This window comes from Choloepus didactylus, chromosome X (assembly GCF_015220235.1).
Source record: "Choloepus didactylus isolate mChoDid1 chromosome X, mChoDid1.pri, whole genome shotgun sequence".
Taxonomy (NCBI): Eukaryota; Metazoa; Chordata; class Mammalia; order Pilosa; family Megalonychidae; genus Choloepus; species Choloepus didactylus.
The window spans coordinates 63281565-63300312 of NC_051334.1; positions in this window are offsets into that span (position 1 = coordinate 63281565).

Consider the following 18748-nt stretch of genomic DNA (forward strand, 5'->3'; position numbering starts at 1 on the left):
TTTAAACAGCAGTATTCTAATGGGCATGAAATGGTATCTTATTGTGGTTTGATTTGCAATTCTGATGGGTGATGATGTTGAACATCATCTCATGTGCTTTCTAGCTATTTGTATATCTTCTTTGGAGAGAAGTTTGTTCAAGCCTTTTGCCCAATTTTAAATTGGATTGTTTGTCTTTTGCTGTTAAATTGAAGGATTTCTATATATATTCTGGACATAAAACCTTTATCATATATGTGGTTTCCAAATATTTTCTCCCATTGTGTAGGTTGTTATTTTACTTTCATGATAAAGTCAATGGAAGCACAAAAGTTTTTAACTTTGATGACCTCCCATATATGAATATTTTCTTTCATTTCTTGTGCTTTTTGTGAAAGACTAAGAAAACATAGCCTCCTAGGTTTTCTTGTAGGAGTTTGATAAGTCTCACTCGTATATTTAGGTCTTTGATCCATTTTGACTTAATTTTTGTATAAAGTGTGTGGTAGTCATCTTCCTTCTTTATTTGGCAAATGGAAATACAGTTTTCCAGTAACATTTGTTGAAAAGACTATTTCCCAATTGAGTGGTCTTTGCCCTCTTGTAAAATATCAGTTACCCATTATTGTGAGGGTGATTTCTGAGCTCTCAATTCAATTCCATTGATCAAAAGCAGTGACTCAGACATTTGCACACCAATGCTGATAGTAGCATTATTCACAATTACCAAAAATATGGAAACAACCCAAGTGTTCATCAACAAATGAATGGACAAGCAAAATGTGGTACATACATAGGATGGAATGTTATTCAACTGTAAGAAGGAATGAAGTCCTGATGCATGTGCCAACATGGATGAATGTTGAGAACATTAGGTTGAGTAAAATAAGCCAGAAACAAAAGGACAAATATTGTATGATCTCACTGACATGACCTAATTATAATAAGCAAACTCGTATTGTTAGGCTCTAGAATATAGGTTACCAGGGGATATAGTAGGAGTAGAGATAGGGTATCTGATGTTTAATTTGTGGGGAATTTCCATTTAGCTTGATTGTAAATGTTTGGAATTGGATAATGGGGATAGTATCACATTATCATGGGTCTGATTAACAGCATTGAGTTATGCTGGAATGTGGTTGAAAGGGGAATTTGGAGTCATGTATGTTACTAGAAGTTAGAATATAAAACATGGGACTGAATAACATGATGAACCCTGCTGTGAATGATGAACTGTGATACAAATATAAGAATGTTTTTTCATGAATTGTGACAAACACGCAACGCTGCTACAATGTGTCAAAAATACAGTAGTATATGAGAAAATATACACCTAATATAAACTCTGGATCAAAGTTATCAGTAATATTTCAATATTCTTTCACCAATTGTAACACAGGTGCCACACTAATGCAAAGTGTCAACACAGGAGGGTATATGGGAACATTGTTTTCTACATGACTTTTCTGTAAAACTACAACCTCTCTAAAAATAATTATTACTTTAAAAAACACATTATGCCAAGTAAGAAAACCAGACACAAAGTACATGTTGTATGATTCAATTTATATAAAACATAAATATAAATAAATTTATCAAGACAGAATTAGATTAGTGGTTATGTAGGGTTGGGAAAAGATAGAGGAATCAAGAGGTGCCTGCTAAGGGGTATGTGATTTTTCTCTTTTCAGTAATGAAAATGTTTTAAAATTGATTGTGGTGATGAATGCACAGCTCTGTGATTATACTAAAATCTATTTATTGTACACATTATGGATTGTATGGCATATAAACATGAATATATCTCAATAAAATGGTCTTTTTTAAAGTAACAGGGGTAATTAACTACCCACATGGATGAACCTTGAGGACACTATGCTGAGTGAAATAAGTTACATGCAAAAGGACATTATTGTATGATCTCACTGTTATGAACTAATTATAATAAGCAAACTCATTGCATTACAACCTAGAATATAGGTTGCCAGGGGATAGAATGTGGGCAGAGAACTGGGACCTGGTGTTTAATTTGTACAGAATTTCTATTAAGTTGATTTTAAAGATTTGGAAATTGATGGTGTTGATAGTAGCATATTATTGTGAGTGTAATTAAGAGCACTGAATTATTATGTGAATGTTGTTGAAGAGAGAAATTTTGGATCCTGTATGTTACTAGAATGAAAATTAGAAGATAAACCATGGGACTGAATAACACAGTGTGCCCTGAGGTGCACAATGGCCTGGGATTAATAGCAGAAGTGCAAGAATATTCTTTCATGAATTATAACAAATGTAGGCCACTAATATAAGGTGTTAATTATAGGGGGGTATATGGGAAAAACACACCTTATGTAAACCATGGACTACAGTTTATACTACTATTTTAAGATTCTTTCATCAATTTTAACAAAGGTATCACACTAATGCAAAGTATCAACAATAGGGGTGAATGTGAATGCTGTGTTTTTACATGATTTTCTGTAAGCCTACAACTTCTCTAATTAAAATAATGATAATAATAGGATATGTTTCACAGGTTGGGTATTTTAAATGGGGCAATCCATGTAAATTGTTTCACATGGTGCCAAGAACATAGAAACTCTCAATAATTGCTGGCTACTACTCTTAAGAAATAGTACAATTATAGAAATGTGCTATCATCAATTGTAACAAATGTACCACACCAATGCAAGATGTTAATGGTGAAGAGGTGTTTGGCAATCCTGTATTTTTTTCATGATTGTTCTGTAAACCCACAACTTATATAATAAAGAAAAAAGCAATAAAATAAAATAAAATAAAATAAAATGAGCATGTGTTTATTTGAAGCCATTATGTGCCCCAGAAAAGGCCATGTTCTTTTTATCCATTCATGTGGGGGCAGACCTATTGTGGATGGGACCTTTTGATTAGGTTGTTACAATTGAGATGTGACCTACCCAATACAAGTTGGGTCTTAATCCTTTACTGGAGTCCTTTATGAAAGGATAAAGGACAGAAAAAAGCCAGAGAGCTCAGACAGAGAAACACCCAGAGAGCTTAGAGAGAAAATCCCTGGGAGAAGCAAGCAAAGAACAGCTGAAACCAAAAGAGCCAGAACATGAAAGCAAAGAAACCTGGGAGAGAAGTATCAGCAGATGCCAGCCACATGACTTCCCATGTGACAGAGGAACCTCAGATGCCATTGACCTTTCTTCAGAAAAGGTATCATCCTATTGAAGCCTTAATTGGGATATTTTCATGGCCTTAGAACTGTAAATTTGTAAACTAATAAATCCCCATCATAAAAGCCAACCCATTTCTTGTATATTGCATTCTGGCAGATTTATCAAACTGAAACGGAGCAAAACACTTGGATAGACTTCTGCCCCAAAGAAAATATGCACATGGCCAAAATTACACATAAAGATGCTCAACATCATTCCCCTCAGGAAAATGCAACTCAAAACCCCAATGAGATTCCATTCCACATAAAATAGAATGGCTACTATTTTTAAAATAGATAATTACAAGTGTTGGAGAGTATGTGGAGAAATAGGAAAATGTATTTCTTTCTGGTGGCAGTGTAAAGTGATGCAGCTGCTGTGGAAAACAGTTTGATAGTTGCTCAGAAAGTCAGATATAGAATTACTGTATGACCTGGCAAACCCACTATTAGGTACATGTTCAAAGGAATTGAAATCAGGGACTCAGATATTTTCACATCAATGCTCAAAGAGGCATTATTTAAAATTGCCAAAAGATGGAAGCAAAGCAAGTGTCCATCAACTGATGAATGGATAAACAAATGTGGTATGTATATACAATGCAATATTCTTCAGTCATATTAAGGAATGAAGTTCTATACATGTGAAATTGTGGGTGAATCTTGAAGACATCATGTTGAGTGAAACAAGCCAGACACAAAAGGACAAATATTGTATGGTCTCATTCACAAGAAATAATTAAAATAGGAAAATTCATAGAGACAGTAGCTAGAATATAGGTACCAGGGGCCAGGCTGTGGGTAAGGTATGGGGACTTAATGCTTAATTGGTAGAGGGTTTCTGTTATGGTGATGTAAAAAATTTGTTAATGAATAGTGAATGCAATTAACATCACTGAATTATGTGTTTGAATGTGGTTAAAAGGGGAAATTTTAGGTTATATATATGTTACCAGAACATGTTTTAAAACAAACAGGACTGTGCAACACTTTTGGTTTGGTAGGCTGCTGAAAGCAGAAAACATGAAATGGGTTGGCTTAACAATGGAAATTTATTAGCATACAGTAGTGAACTGAGAAGTTAGGATTTAGGGGATGATTATGATTAGTGAATCGTTATATAGATTTTTTTTTTTTTTTGCTTTCTGGCATATTAGAATAGATGGTAAATACTTGAAAGTATTGAACTGTAATCCAGTTGCTTTGATCTTTGATAATGATTGTATAACTATATAGCTTTCATTTTGTGACCTTGTGACTGTAAAAACCTGGTGAATGACCCTCACTTGTACCCACTTTATCTGTTTATTTTTAAATTAGAGAACCTGTGGGTTTACAGAAAAATCATACATAAAACACAGGATTCCCATACACCACCCCAACACCAAAACTTGCATTGGTGTGGAAAATCAGTTACAACTGATGATAGCACTTTTTTGTAGTTCTACTATTTTTAACATTAGTTATATTAATTATTATATTATATTACATATATTAATAAATGTACTAGAATAGAGCAATTAACTATTGCCCACAGTTTATGTAGGTGTATTTTCCCCCTATATTCCCAAACTATTTGTTTTTATACATGTCATTACTTTATTACTTATTTTACCCATTCAATGGACAAAGGGTGTGTTAGTCACAAGGTTTTTACAATCACATGGTCACATGATAAAAGCTCTATAGTTATACAGTCATTACCAAAGATCAAGTGTATTGGATTACAATTCAACAATTTCCAGTATTTCCTTCTGGCTACTCTAATACACTATAAATGAGAAAGAAATATCAGTATAATGAGTCAGTAGCCATAAACATTTGTTAAATTGTGATATCTCCAATGTAACTCCTCCCTCTCTTTGATCATTCTCTCAATCTTCAGGGATATCTGAACAATGACCATTCTAACTTCCTGCTGAAGCATGTGTTGACATTATGGGGTAGAGGAATGAAACTTGATGTTCTTAGAGAAACTGGTACCTTTGGGTTTCAGGACTTATCTGGCATAGGAACAAATTGGAGGCTTTAGGTATCTGAAAAAGTAAACTTAATAAGTAAAACATTTATAGAGTCTTATATAGAGCCCAGGATATTTAGGGTTTTCAAGAACACTTGGTGGGGCTTGGCATACTCTGGAAAATTGCAGTATTTGGCTAAAGCTTCTATAAGAGTAACCTCCAGAAGGTCCTATCAACTCCATTTGAAACCTCTTAGCCACTGAAACCTTATGTTTCATTTCTTTTCCCACTTTTGGTCAAGAAGACATTCTGAATCCAATGATGTCAGGGCCAAGCTCATCCATGGGAGTTATGTCCCACATTGCCAGGGAGACTTATACCCCTAGGAGCCACGTCCTATGTAGGCAGAGGGTAGTGAGAATTTTTGCTGAGTTGGCTGGGAAAGGCCACATTTGAGCAACAAAAGAGGTTCACTTGGGGTGACTATTAAGCATAATTATAAAGCACCAAGATTGAGGGCTTGACTTATTAAATTGGAAGTCACTAAGGCTGATGAGAATATCAGGCATTCCCAAGGTGGGGAAGTTTAATATTTCCACATTTTCCCCAGTTTCTCAAGGGGACTTTGCAAACACTTTTTTATTTTCTGCCCAAAATACTCTGGGATGTATTGATATATTACTTTAACCTGTACATAATAACAAGATCTCATTACTTATTCTAGGTTCCATGTAATTATGTTGTTTAAATAAACTGACCATACAGGTTGAATTACATAGTCTGCTACAGAGAATATAAATTGTGTATCAAATAAACATCTCTTAAATAACAGTTAAAATTCAGGAATAAATATGACTGCTATAAAAGATTATAATCTAGTAACCTTTACAATAAGCCATATTGAATATTCTGTACTCCTGCATTGCCAATTGCCCAATTTCTGACCATGCTCTATCCCAAGATAACTTTTGCTCTTGAATTCAATTCTCAGCATTTACTCATTATAGTTAGTGTATGTTAGTATGGCCTTACACTATCTGTCCTTTTGTTTCTGGCTTGTTTCACCCAACATAATGTCCTCAAGTTTCATTCACCTAGTTACATGCATCACAACTTCACTCCTTCTTGCAGCCACTCAATATCCCATTGTGTATATACACCACTGTTCATTCTTCCATTCACCCATAGATGTACCCCTAAGCTGCCTTCATCCATTGCAAATCCTGGATACTGCTGCCATAAACACCAGTGTGAAAATGCCTATTAGTTTCCCTGCTTTCAGTTCTTCCAAGTATATACCAAATAACAGGGTTGGAGGATCATATGGCAACCCTAGATTTATCCTCCAAACTGCTCTCCAGAGGGACAGCACATTCTACTTCCCTACCAATAGTAAATAGGTATATCTCTCTCTACATATTCTCCAGCACTTCATTCTGTTTATATTTTAAACAATTTTATTCACACACCATGCCTATAATTGACATCTAAACTATATGTAGTTTTTCAATCCATGAACATGGTATGTCCTTTTATTTACTTTGGTCTTCCTTGATTTCTATTAGCACTCTTATGTAGTTTTCTGTGTATAGGTCTTTTATGTTCATGGTGAAGTTTATTCCTAAATATTTGACTCTTTTTGATGCTAATGGAAATGGAATTTTTTTCTTGAATTCCTCCTCAGATTCCTCATTACTAGTGTACAGAAACACTACTGATTTTACATGTTGGTTTTGTATCCTGTCACTTTCCTGTACACTTTTATTGGCTTTAAAAGTTTCTGTAGATTTTTGGGATTTTCTGCATATATGATAATGCCATCAGCAAGCACTGAAAGTTTTGTTTCTTCCTTTCCTATCTGGATGCCTTCTATGTTTTGATTACCTAATCGCTCTAGCTAGAACTTCCAGCACAATGTTGAATAACAATAGTGACATTGGACATCCTTGTCTTGTTCCAGGTCTTAGAGGGAAAACTTTCTGACTTTTCCCATTGAGTATGATGTTAGCTGTGGGCTTTTCATATATTCCCTTTATTGTGTGGAGGAAGTTTTCTTCTATTTGTGCCATTTGAAATGTTTTCAACAAGGAAGAAGGCTGAATTTTTCAAACGACTTTTCTGTATCAATCATGATGATCATCAATTTTTCCCCTTTGATTTATTGCTGTAGCATATCACATTAATTGATTTTCTTGTGGTGAACCACCCTTGCATAACTGGAATAAAACCCATTTGGTCATGGTGAATAATTATTTTAATGTGCTGTGGATTTGATTTGCAAGTATTTTGTTGGAGATTTTTTCATCTATGTTCAATAAACAGATTGGTCTGTACTTTTATTTTCTTAGTGTCTTTATCTGGCTTTGTTATTATTTTGTTGGCTACATAGAATAAGTTAGATAGCTTTCCCTCTTCTTCAATATTTTGAAGAGTTTGAGCAGGGTTGGTACTAGTTCTTCCTTGAATAGTTGGTAGAAATCACATGTGAAGCCATCTGGTCATGGACATTTCTTTCTTGGGAGGTTTTTGGAGTTAATCTTGTCAGTGGTGATTGTTTGGTTGAGGTCATCTATTTCTTCTCAAGTCAATGGTCATTGTTCATGCTTTTATAAGAAGTTGTCAATTTTATCAAAGTTCTCTTGTTTGTTAGCATATAGTTGCTCATATTATGCTCTCATTATCTACTTTATTTCTGCAGGGTCAGTACTTTTACACATCCTCCCATTTCTGATTGTATGTTTGCATCTTCTTTCTTCTTTTCTGTATCAATCATGATGATCATATTATGCTCTCATTATCTACTCAAAGAACCAACTTCTGGTTTTGTTGATTCTCCCTATTGTTTTCATGGTCTGAATTTCACTAATTTCTGCTCTAACCTTTTTATTCTTTCCTTATGTTTGCTTTCTGGTTAGTGTGCTATTCTTTCTATATTTCCTCCAGGTGAGAAGTTCAGTCCTCAAATTTTACTCTTTCTTTTTCTTTAATTATATGCATTTAGGGCAATAAACTTACCTCTCAACACTGCCTTCAGTGAATCCCATATGCAATGATATATTGTGCTCTCATTTTCTATTGCCCTAAGATACACACACACACACACACACACACACACACAGAGAGATTTCTCTCATATCTTCCTTTATTCACCGGTTGTCGAAGTGTGCTGTTTAGCCTCCATGTATTTTTTGAATTTTCCATCCCTCTGCCTGTTATTGATTTCTAATGTCACTCAGTTATGAATAGAGAAAGTGTTTTGTAAAATTTCATTTTTTTTTTTTTAGTTTATTGAGAGCTGATTTGTGACCCAACATGTGGTCTATCCTGGAAAATGATCTATGCACAACTGAGAAAAATGTATATCATGCCATTTTGGAGTGCACTGTTCTGTAAATGCCTATTAAGTCTACTTCATTTATCATATTCAAGATCTCTGTTTCCTTATTGATCCTCTGTCTAGGTGCTTTATCTATTGATGAGAGTGGTGCTCCAACTATTATTGTAGATATGTCCACTTCTACCTACAGTGTTGCATTCTTTGCCTCATGTATTTTGGGGCACCCTGGCTTGGTGCATAAATATTTATGATTGTTATCTCTTCTCAATGAATTGTCCCTTTTATTAATATATAGTGTCCTCCTTTGTCTTTTTTAAATGTTTTACTTTTCAGGTCTAATTTGTCTGTTATTATTATAGCTAGCCCATATTTTTCTGGTTGTTGTTTGCATGAAATATCTTTTTCCAACCTTTCACTTTCAACCTATTATTGTCCTTATGCCTAAAGTGAGTCTTTTGTACACAGCATAGAGATGGATCCTGTTTTTTTTCCTTTCTTTTTATAGCTAGCCCACATTTTTCTGGTTGTTGTTTGCATGAAATATCTTTTTCCAACCTTTCACTTTCAACCTATTATTGTCCTGGTGCCTAAAGTGAGTCTTTTGTAGACAGCGTAGAGATGGATCCTGTTTTTATTTTTTAATACATTCTGTCAGTCTGTCGTTTTATAGGGAAATTTAATCCATTAACACTTAATGTTATTATGGAAAAGGCAGTATTTTCTTCAACCATATTGTGCTTTGGATTTTTATGTCTCATCTTATTTTTTTCCTCTCTTTTTACCCCTTTAGTTACCCTTAATGATATTCATTTCTACACTCTTCTCCAAACCTCTCTCTCCTGCCTTTTCCTATCAGTCTGTAGAATTCCCTTTAGAATTTCTTATAGAGCAGATCTCTTGTTTATGAAACTTCTCAGTGTCTGTTTATCTGTAAATATTTTAAAATCATCATTTTTAAAGACTGTTTTCCATGATATAATTCTTTGTTGGCAGTTTTTTTTTTTTTTTCAGTATCTTAAATATATCACACTACTGCTTGCTTAGCTCCATGGTTTCTGCTGAGAAATCCACACTTATCCTTATTGTGTTTCCCTTGTTTTCGATGGATCAATTTTCACTTGCTGCTTTCAGAATTCTCTCTTTGTCTTTGGCATTTGACTATCTGGTTAGTAAGTGCCTTGGAGTAAGTCTATTGGATCTATTCTGTTTTGGGTATGCTGCACTTCTTGGACATGTAATTTTATGTTTTTCATAAGAGTTGGTAAATATTCAGTGATTATTTCCTCAATTATTCTTTCTGCCCCTTTTCCCTTCTCTTCTCCTACTGGGAAACACATGACATGTATTCTTATGTGCGTCATGATGTCATTCAGTTCCCTGAGAGCCTGTTCATATTTTTCATTCTTTTCCCTATCTGTTATTTTGTGTGTAGGATTTCAGATGTTGAGTCCTCTAATTCAATAAACCTTTCTTCTATCTATCCAAATCTGCTGTTGTATAACTCAATTTTGTTTTTCATCTCTATTGTGATTTTTCTTTCCCATAAGTTCTGCCATATTTTTTGTTTTGTAAATGCAATTGTATTGAGATGTATTCATATACTAAATAACCAAAGTGTACAATCATTGATTTACAGTATCATCATACACTTGTGTATTCATCACCACAATCAATATTTTAACATTTTTATGACTTCAAAAAATAAAAATAGAAATAAAAAGAACACACAAAACATCCCATACCATGTATCCCCCTTATTATTTATTTTTTTGTTTGTTTATTTATTTATTTATTTATTGTTTGTTTGTTTGTTTGTTTGTTTTTGTTTTCTTACTTGGCTGTCCATACACTCAATAAAGGCAATGTCAGTCACAAGGTTTTCACAATTACACAGTCACACTATAAAAGCTACATAGTTGGTAATTGAATTTTTCATTAATCCAAAAAATAAAAATAAGTATAAAAATAAAAATAGGAAAGCACACCAAAATCATCCTATACCCCATATCTCCATTATTTATTTTTGTCTTTATTTTCTTATTCTTCTCTTCATATCCTGGATAGAATATGTGCCAGTCACAAGGGTTTCAAAATTTCACAGTCACACCATAAAAGCTATACACTTATACAGTCATCTTCAAGAATCAAGGCTACTGGGTTACAGTTCAACAGTTTCAGGTATTTCCTTCCAGCTATTCTAATACACCCAAAACTAAAAAGGCATATCATATCTATATAATGCGTACAAATAACCTCCAGGATGACCTCCCAACTCAATTTGAAGTCTCTCAGCCACTGAAACTTTACTTTTCTTCCCCATTTTTTTCCAAGAAGCCTTTCTCGATCCCACAATGCTAGGCCCAGGCTCATGCCAAGGAGTCATGTGCCATTATTCCAAGGATATTTACACCCTGGGAGCCATGTCCCATGAAGAGGGGAGGGCAGTGAGATTACCTGCAGAGTTGGCTTAGAGAGGCCACATCTGAGCAACAAAAGAGGTTCTCTGGGGGTGATTCTTAGGCATAATTTTAAGTAGGCAAATCTTATCCTATGCAGGAAAAAGTTACATAAGGACAAACCCTGAGATCAAGAGCTTGGCACATTAAATTTATAGTCCTCCATGCTTGCAAGAATATCAGGGATTTCCCAGGTTTGGAAATTCAATATTTCCACAGTTTTCCCAAGTCCTTCAAGGGGGCTTTGCAAATACCTTTTATTCTCTGCTCAAATTACTCTTGGATATATTGGGGCATCACACTCTCCTGTACAAACCAAGTTCTCACTCTCTATTGTATGTTGAATGTAATTATGGTTCTCAAATAAACTGACCATGCAAGTTAAATTAGATAGTGTGCTACAGAAAGTATAAATGTTGTGCCATATAGACATCTATTACTTGGATCTTACACAGAAGTTGAAGTTTTAAAACACAGTCTGCATCATCCTTTACCCCTTAATCTGATTTGCTTTAGGCCCACCCAGATCAGCTTCATTCATATCTCTAATTGAAGTTGAACTCTTTTCCAGGTTTTCTAACTGTTGCTGTATAGGGTAATGCTGGCTTTCATGGCTGCAGAACTCTAGCTCTGAGTCTAAGGTGTCACACAGACACCTGAAGTTCCAAGGAACAACCAGGTTATACACAAAGAGTTCAGTATCTCAGAATTTAGATATAACTGTATCAACTCTGGAATAGTTGTGACTGCTATAAGACCTTATGATGTAGGAACATTTAAAATAAGCCTTCCCCTGATAACTTTTGCTCTTAAATTCAATTCTCAGAGTTGAATATAATGGACATAGTATTTCATGCATATTAGGGAGGTGTTATAATATTTGTCTTTTCTGGCTTGTTTCACTCAACATAATGTTCTCAAGGTTCATTCACTTGGTTGCATGCCTCACAACTTCATTCTTTATTTCAGTCTCTCAGTATTCCATTGTATGTATACACCACAGTTTGCCCTTTTGTTCATCAGTTGATGTACCCTTTTGCTACTTTCATCCATTGCAAATTGTGAATACTGCCACCATAAACACCAGTGTACACATGTCCATTCATGTCCTTGCTTTCAGTTCTTACAAGTATATACCCAAAAACAGGGTTGCAGGATCATATGGCAACCTTATACTTAGCCTCCTGTGAAACCACCACATTTCCCTCCAGATGGGTTGCTCATTCTACTTTCCCACCAACAGTGAATATGTACATCCAGCTCATTATATTTTCTCCAGCACTTGTATACTTCTGTTTATTGTTCAGTTTTATTCACACACTATACAATCTTGCTAAGTAAACAGCCAATGGTTCCTGGTATAATCAAATAGTTATGAATTCACCAACACAACCTATATGAGGACATTTCCATTTCATCTGCAAAGAAAGATGAGGAGGAAAAAAAGGAAGAGTAAAAAATAAAGTAAAGTAAAATAAAATGGAGAGACATGACTGTCCATGGCAAGAAGGAATGAAGTTGTTAGGCATGCAACTAAGTGAATGAAACTTGAGGACATTATGCTGTGTGAAATGACACAGAAATGAAAAGACAAATATAATGTCTCATTAATATGGACTAAATATAATACCCAATATATTCAACTCTGAGAACTGGATTCAAGACCATAGGTCATCAGGGGTAGGCTTATTACAGAGGGTCCTAGATTGTAATCTCATAGGGCAGTCACATCTATTCCTGAGTTGTTACGGTTATTTCTAAATTCTGAGATACTGAGCTCTTTCTGTATAAGCTGGTCATTCACTGAACTTCAGGTATCTGTGTGACACCTGAGACTCAGAGCTAGAATTCTACAGCTATGAAAGTCAGCATTATCCCTATAGCAACTGTTAAAAAAGTGGAACCCATAAGTTTTTATATGTTGTGTTTTTGTTCTCATTTGTCTGGAGTTATTTTCTCTTATAATTTCTTCCATGACCCACTGGAAGTTTAAGGATGTGTTTTTTAATGTCCATATATTTGTAAATTTTCTTGTCTACTGCTTGTTATTGATTCCCAACTTTATTCTATTATGATCTGAGAAAGTATTTTGTATAATTTCAAACTTTTTAAACTAATTGAGACTTGCTTTGTGACCCAACATGTGGTCTATCCTGGAAAAAGATCCATGGGCTCTTTAGAAAAATGTGTATCCTGCTGTTGTGGAGTGTAATGTTTTGTAAATGTCTGCTAAGTCTATTTCATTTATTGTATTGTTCAAAATCTCTGTTTCCTTATTGATCTTCTCTCTAGATGTTCTATACATTGATTAGAGTATTCAATTCTCCAACTGTTACTGTAGAGGTGTCTACTTCTCCCTTCAGTGTTGTGAGTGTATGCCTCATGTATTTTTGGGCCCTCTTGCTTGGTGTATATATATATATATATATATATATATATATATATATATATATGCTATGTCTTCTTGATGAAATGTCCCTGTTATTTATACATAGTTTCCCTTTTTGTCCCTTTTAATTGTTCTACAGCTGAAGACTAATTTTCCTGATATTATTAGAGTTACCCCTACTCTTTTCTAGTTGTTTTGCATGAAATATCTTTTTCCAACCTTGCACTTTCAACATATATTTGTCCTTGGGTCAATGTGAGTCTCTGGTAGACAGCATATAGATAGGTCTTTTTTTAAATTCAGTTTTATTGAGATATATTCACACATCATCCATGGTGTGTAATCAAGTGTTCACAGTACCATCATATAATTGTGCATTCATCACCCCATATATTTCTATACGTCTTTTTTTAAAATCCATTCTATGTCTTTTGACTGGTGAGTTTAATTCATTAATATTTAATGTTATTACTCTAATGGCAGAGCTTTCTTTTCCCTTGTTGTCTTTCAGATTTTATGTCATAATTTTTACCTCTCAATTTACCATTCCTTGTAGTAGTCTTCATTTCTACACTCCTTTCCAAACCTCTCTCTCCTGTCTTTTCCTACAGGCCTTCAGTGATCCTTTAGTATTTCTTGGAGAACATGTCTCTTTTTTACAAACTCTCATTTTGTTTGTCTGAAAATATTTTAAACTTCCCTCATTTTTGAAGGATGGTTTTTCCATATGTGGAATTCTTCATTGTCAGTTTTTCTCTTTCAGTTTCTTAAATATCTGATACCACTGCCTTCTCACTTCAATGGTTTCTGCTGAGAAATTCACGCATAGTCCTATTGAGTTTCCATTGTATGTGATGGATCACTTTTCTGTTACTGCTTTCAGAATTCTCTCTTTATCTTTGACATTTGACAATCTGATTAGTAAGTGTCTCAGAGTAGGTCTGTTTGGATCTATTCTGTTTGGGGTACATTGCGATTCTTAGATATGTCATTTTACATCTTTCATAGGAGATGGGAAATTTTCTATTATTATTTCCTCCATTATTCTTCCCGCCCCTTTTCCCTTCTCTTCTCCTTCTGTTACAGCCATGAAACATATATTCATGTGCTTCATGTGTCATTCAATTACATGAGACCTTGCTCATAGTTTTCTGTTCTGTTCCATATCTCTTCTTTTGTGTGTAGGATTTCAGATGTTCTGTCCTCTAGTTCACTAATCATTTCTTCTGCCTCTTCAAATCTTCTGTTGTAAGTCTCCACTGTTTTTTTCAACTCTCCTATTGTGTCTCTCAATCCCATAAGTTCTGCATTTTTGTTTTTTCAAGCTTTTGAGTTCTTCCTTATGTTTAACCACTGTCTTCTTTAATCCTTCATCCTGTTTGCTCACAACACATTGATTTGATTTTTCAATTGATTTAGCATGTTTGTTTGAACATCTTTAATTAGTTGTTTTAACTGCTATATCTCATATGAAATTTTAGTTTGTTCCTATGACTGGGCCATATCTTTGCTTTACCTATTCTGATTCATAGTTTTTTGTTGGTGACTAGGAATCTGGTTTCCTTGGTTAGTTTATTCTAGTTGTCATTTTCAATCTTTTACCTAAGGTTTTCTTCTTGGTTGGCTTTTTCTCTATCTGTACTTTGGCATTCAGTTCAACATATTCTAGACATTTAGCATAGCTTCTGTTTGATCAGAATTTTTCAGCTTTTGTTATTCTGGTTCTTGCTCTGCCTATAGAGAACCTTTATTTTGTTTGAGGAGGCTCTACCCAGGTATGATTGACCTCAATCAGATTTTCCCAAACCACACAGGCCTAGGTCTCAGGAGGAGGGTGTAATCTTAACAAGCTTCCCTATGGATGAGAATCAGCAGGTTGCCAGAGTATCCTTAGTGGCCTCTAGACTCTGTGTTTTTTTTATCATGCCCAGAAGGTTGTGCTTATCAGCCCATAGCTCCCCACTGGTGTAAAGCAGTGCAGTGTCTTTAATTCTCAGCAGACCCTGTCCCTGTCTGGGTTGTGTTTGAAACTGTGGCAGTGGTTGAGGCAAGCTTCAGATTTTCCTGTTTTTTTTCCAGCCCTTGGGGCCTGAATTCTTTGAAGGAGGTCTGCTATGCCACATCCCCCCTTTTCCTGGGGAAGATACACCCTTAAGAGAATTATCTCCTTCATCTCATTTCTTACTTTGTCTCTCAGACCTATCATAACTCCACCCTTGCCTGGATCAGTACTGACAATTGAAGTTGCCTGAGGTTTTCTCTAATGATCTACTTATACGTTTTAAAAAATGAAAAAAATGAAGAGCAAAGATTTACTCTTTTCAGAGCTAGTCACCAGGCCCCAAGTTTTACCACTCAAGAGCCAGAACTGATACACAGTTCTATGTACCATTTTTCTTGGGACACAGCCCTTCTCCCATATTCTGAGCTCAGCTGACTCCAAATGCCTCTGTTTTCATTTATTTATTTTATTTTTTTCCATCCATCCTGCCTCCTCTCTGCTGGGAGAGACCTCAGGTTTCTTTTCCTGCTTTTACTGGGTTTACATGGGCTCATAGCTTGTATTCAGTAGTCCAAATTTGTTAGTTAAAACTGCAATTGGATCTTGGTTGAGCTACCTTCCTTTGCTTCTAGTAGAGACTGCTTATTTTCCCCAGAAGAGAGCATTCCAACTCAGCCTGCCATGTCAGTGGTGTAGAGGTGCCAGCTCCACAGTTTGGGGACTTTACTTACAGTTCTAAGCTGTGATCTTGGCCCTTTCACTCCTTCCAGTCTGGTGTACAACATGTGTCCAGTCACAGATATCCCCCAAAAAGTTGTTACAGGCAGCTCCTGGCTATTTCCTAGCTGTTCTAGGGAAGTAACTAAAATCCACTCCTTCGTATGCTGCCATCTTGCCCATCTCTCTCAAAGTTTTAAATTACAGACAATTTAATACTACACATTGTATGCTGATTTACATTAGTCCCAAGAAGATGAGCTCTGTTCTAATTGAAGTCTGATCTCTTTTAAGCTTCTTTAACAAGAATTGAGTATTGATGAATTTCAGAGATGCAAAACTCTAACTCTGATTCTGAGGTGTCACACAGGTACCCATTGATCCAGGGACTACCTGGTTATACACAAAGTGCACAGCATCTCAGAATTTAGAAATAACACTTAAAACTCAAGAATAAATGTGACTGCTTTAAGACCTTACAATCTAGGTCCAATTTTTATTGTATGCATTTTCTAAATTAGATCATACAATATTTGCCCTTTTGTTTCTGGCTTATATCACTCAACATAATGTACTCAAGGTTCAGTTCACCTTGTTGCATGCCTCATGATGTCATTCTTTTACCTAACCACACAATATTCCATTGTATGTATACACCATAGTTTGCCCTTACACTCATCATTCAATATGCCCTTTTGCCACCTCCATCTATTGACTATGGTGAATAATGCCACAAGAGACATTGGTGTGCAAATGTCTACTCAAGTCCATGATTTCAGTTCTTCTGAGTATTTTCCCAGTAACAGTACTTCTCTAATTATATTGCAACCCTATATATAGCCTGCTGTGGATCTGCTACATTACCCACTGAAGGGGCTGCAGCAATCTGCTACCTTACTAACATTGAAAATTATTCTTAAAGAAGCTGAAATCAAGGAAGAGAGAGAGCCAGACTTCAGGGAGCAGAGAAAGAGAGTGATTCTGCACAAGGCACATTTACTTTAGGTTTCAAGTAGCCAGCAACATGGTTCAACCAGATGAAGTTTTAACCATTTTGCATCCTCCTTGCTGGTACCATTTATTTCATGTTTGGCAACTCGATTACTCAGCATCATGATAACATACTTTCTTCCTCCCACCCAAAAATCATTGAACAACACCAAATTACCACGAGCTGTTTGTTTCAATCCTACATCCTGCCCCTCAGCTTCATTGATACATAGGAAGATAAGGAACCCTTAAACTATTCTATGCCAATTGACTTGGGCAAGAGCATTTACTCTCACATCCCAGGAAGTCATCTTATATCTGCTAATCTGGCCTGTGAAGTGCTCTTGTTTTTCTTTTTCCAGAAAGACATGTCTCATCAATACCAAAATTATAAATAATTTTGACGATTTTAAGATTTTACCTTACTTACAATTAACAGGCAATTTTTCTATGGTTTCATTGTTATTAGCAGAAGATTTGAGACTCTTGGGTCAGATTTTCTATTGGTTCATGCTTGATCTCCTTCAGTACACTTTTCTCTCCCACCCCTATGTCCCACAACAGCAATGCAGAGCAGCCATCCAAATTTTGGCATACAAACATTCTGGCACTGATAAATGAGGGACACATGCTGTTACAAGAAATGTAGAAAGGCCATGGAAAACTATCCTCAAATATATCCCCTCTTTGTGGCTACACGATCTTGGCTTTTGGCCAAATTTCCCAAGGATATGCCACTCAATCAGCCTCTCTGATGAATCTGATTGACCAGGGCTGAGACCAATACATTCAATTTGTTCTATCAACAGGACCCTAAGCAGCAAGTTTAGCTCAATCTGCAGTGTTGGCCTCAGTCATGACCCTCCACTGTAGTGTCCTATCTGAACCAATGCCTTCAACTATCATGGTCTACCTTACTAAGCCAGGAAAACTTAAGTTTCTGCATCGCTCTTTCCACTTTGTCCAGGATAGCAGGGTAAATAAGTGATTGCACAGGTCTCACATTGGCCCAAAGCAGGATGTCTATAAGCAAATGTATCATCCATAACAGGGGTGACATGAAAGCTTTCTAGGGATGAAGTGCAGTGTCCTTAAATATTTGAAAATCTGTTATGACCACTATTAGTGTGCAAGTCACTGTGTTTTGGGGAGGTGGGATTAATGCCTGACTTCCACTCAAGTACAGTCTTGAGTGTATCGTTCCAATACTTTGTCTGGTATGGGCTATAGTTAGGGAAATGACAAGTTGATTAAGAAACTATTTCCAATTCCAAAGCTTTTGAGAATGGAAAGTGTTCTTAATCCCTTCAGTTGGCTATTTTAAAAGAGGAATAGAAGTTATTTCAAGTTCAAGTTTGGTGTGGATGGGCAAAGACCTCTTCTGAAGCATGCATTTGAAGAGTTCTTTGGAGCAGAAGTTTCCTCAAATCAGTGAAGAAGCTTGGGATTCAGATGAAAGAAAAAAGTCAGCTATGGTTAGAAATGATCAATAAGTTATTGCACATGACAAGTGGGAAATAAATGTTCTCTTCACTGAAATCATTCCTCCTTTGGGACTTTAGAATTCTGTGTCACATGTCATTCTATAATGAAGATGGTTTGTTTTAAGGGACCACAAATTTATGGGTCCCTTAAATGTATAAGAGGTACCTTTCTTATGCCATTTTACATAAGATGATGGGTATTCAATCTATATAGCTGAAATGCTATGA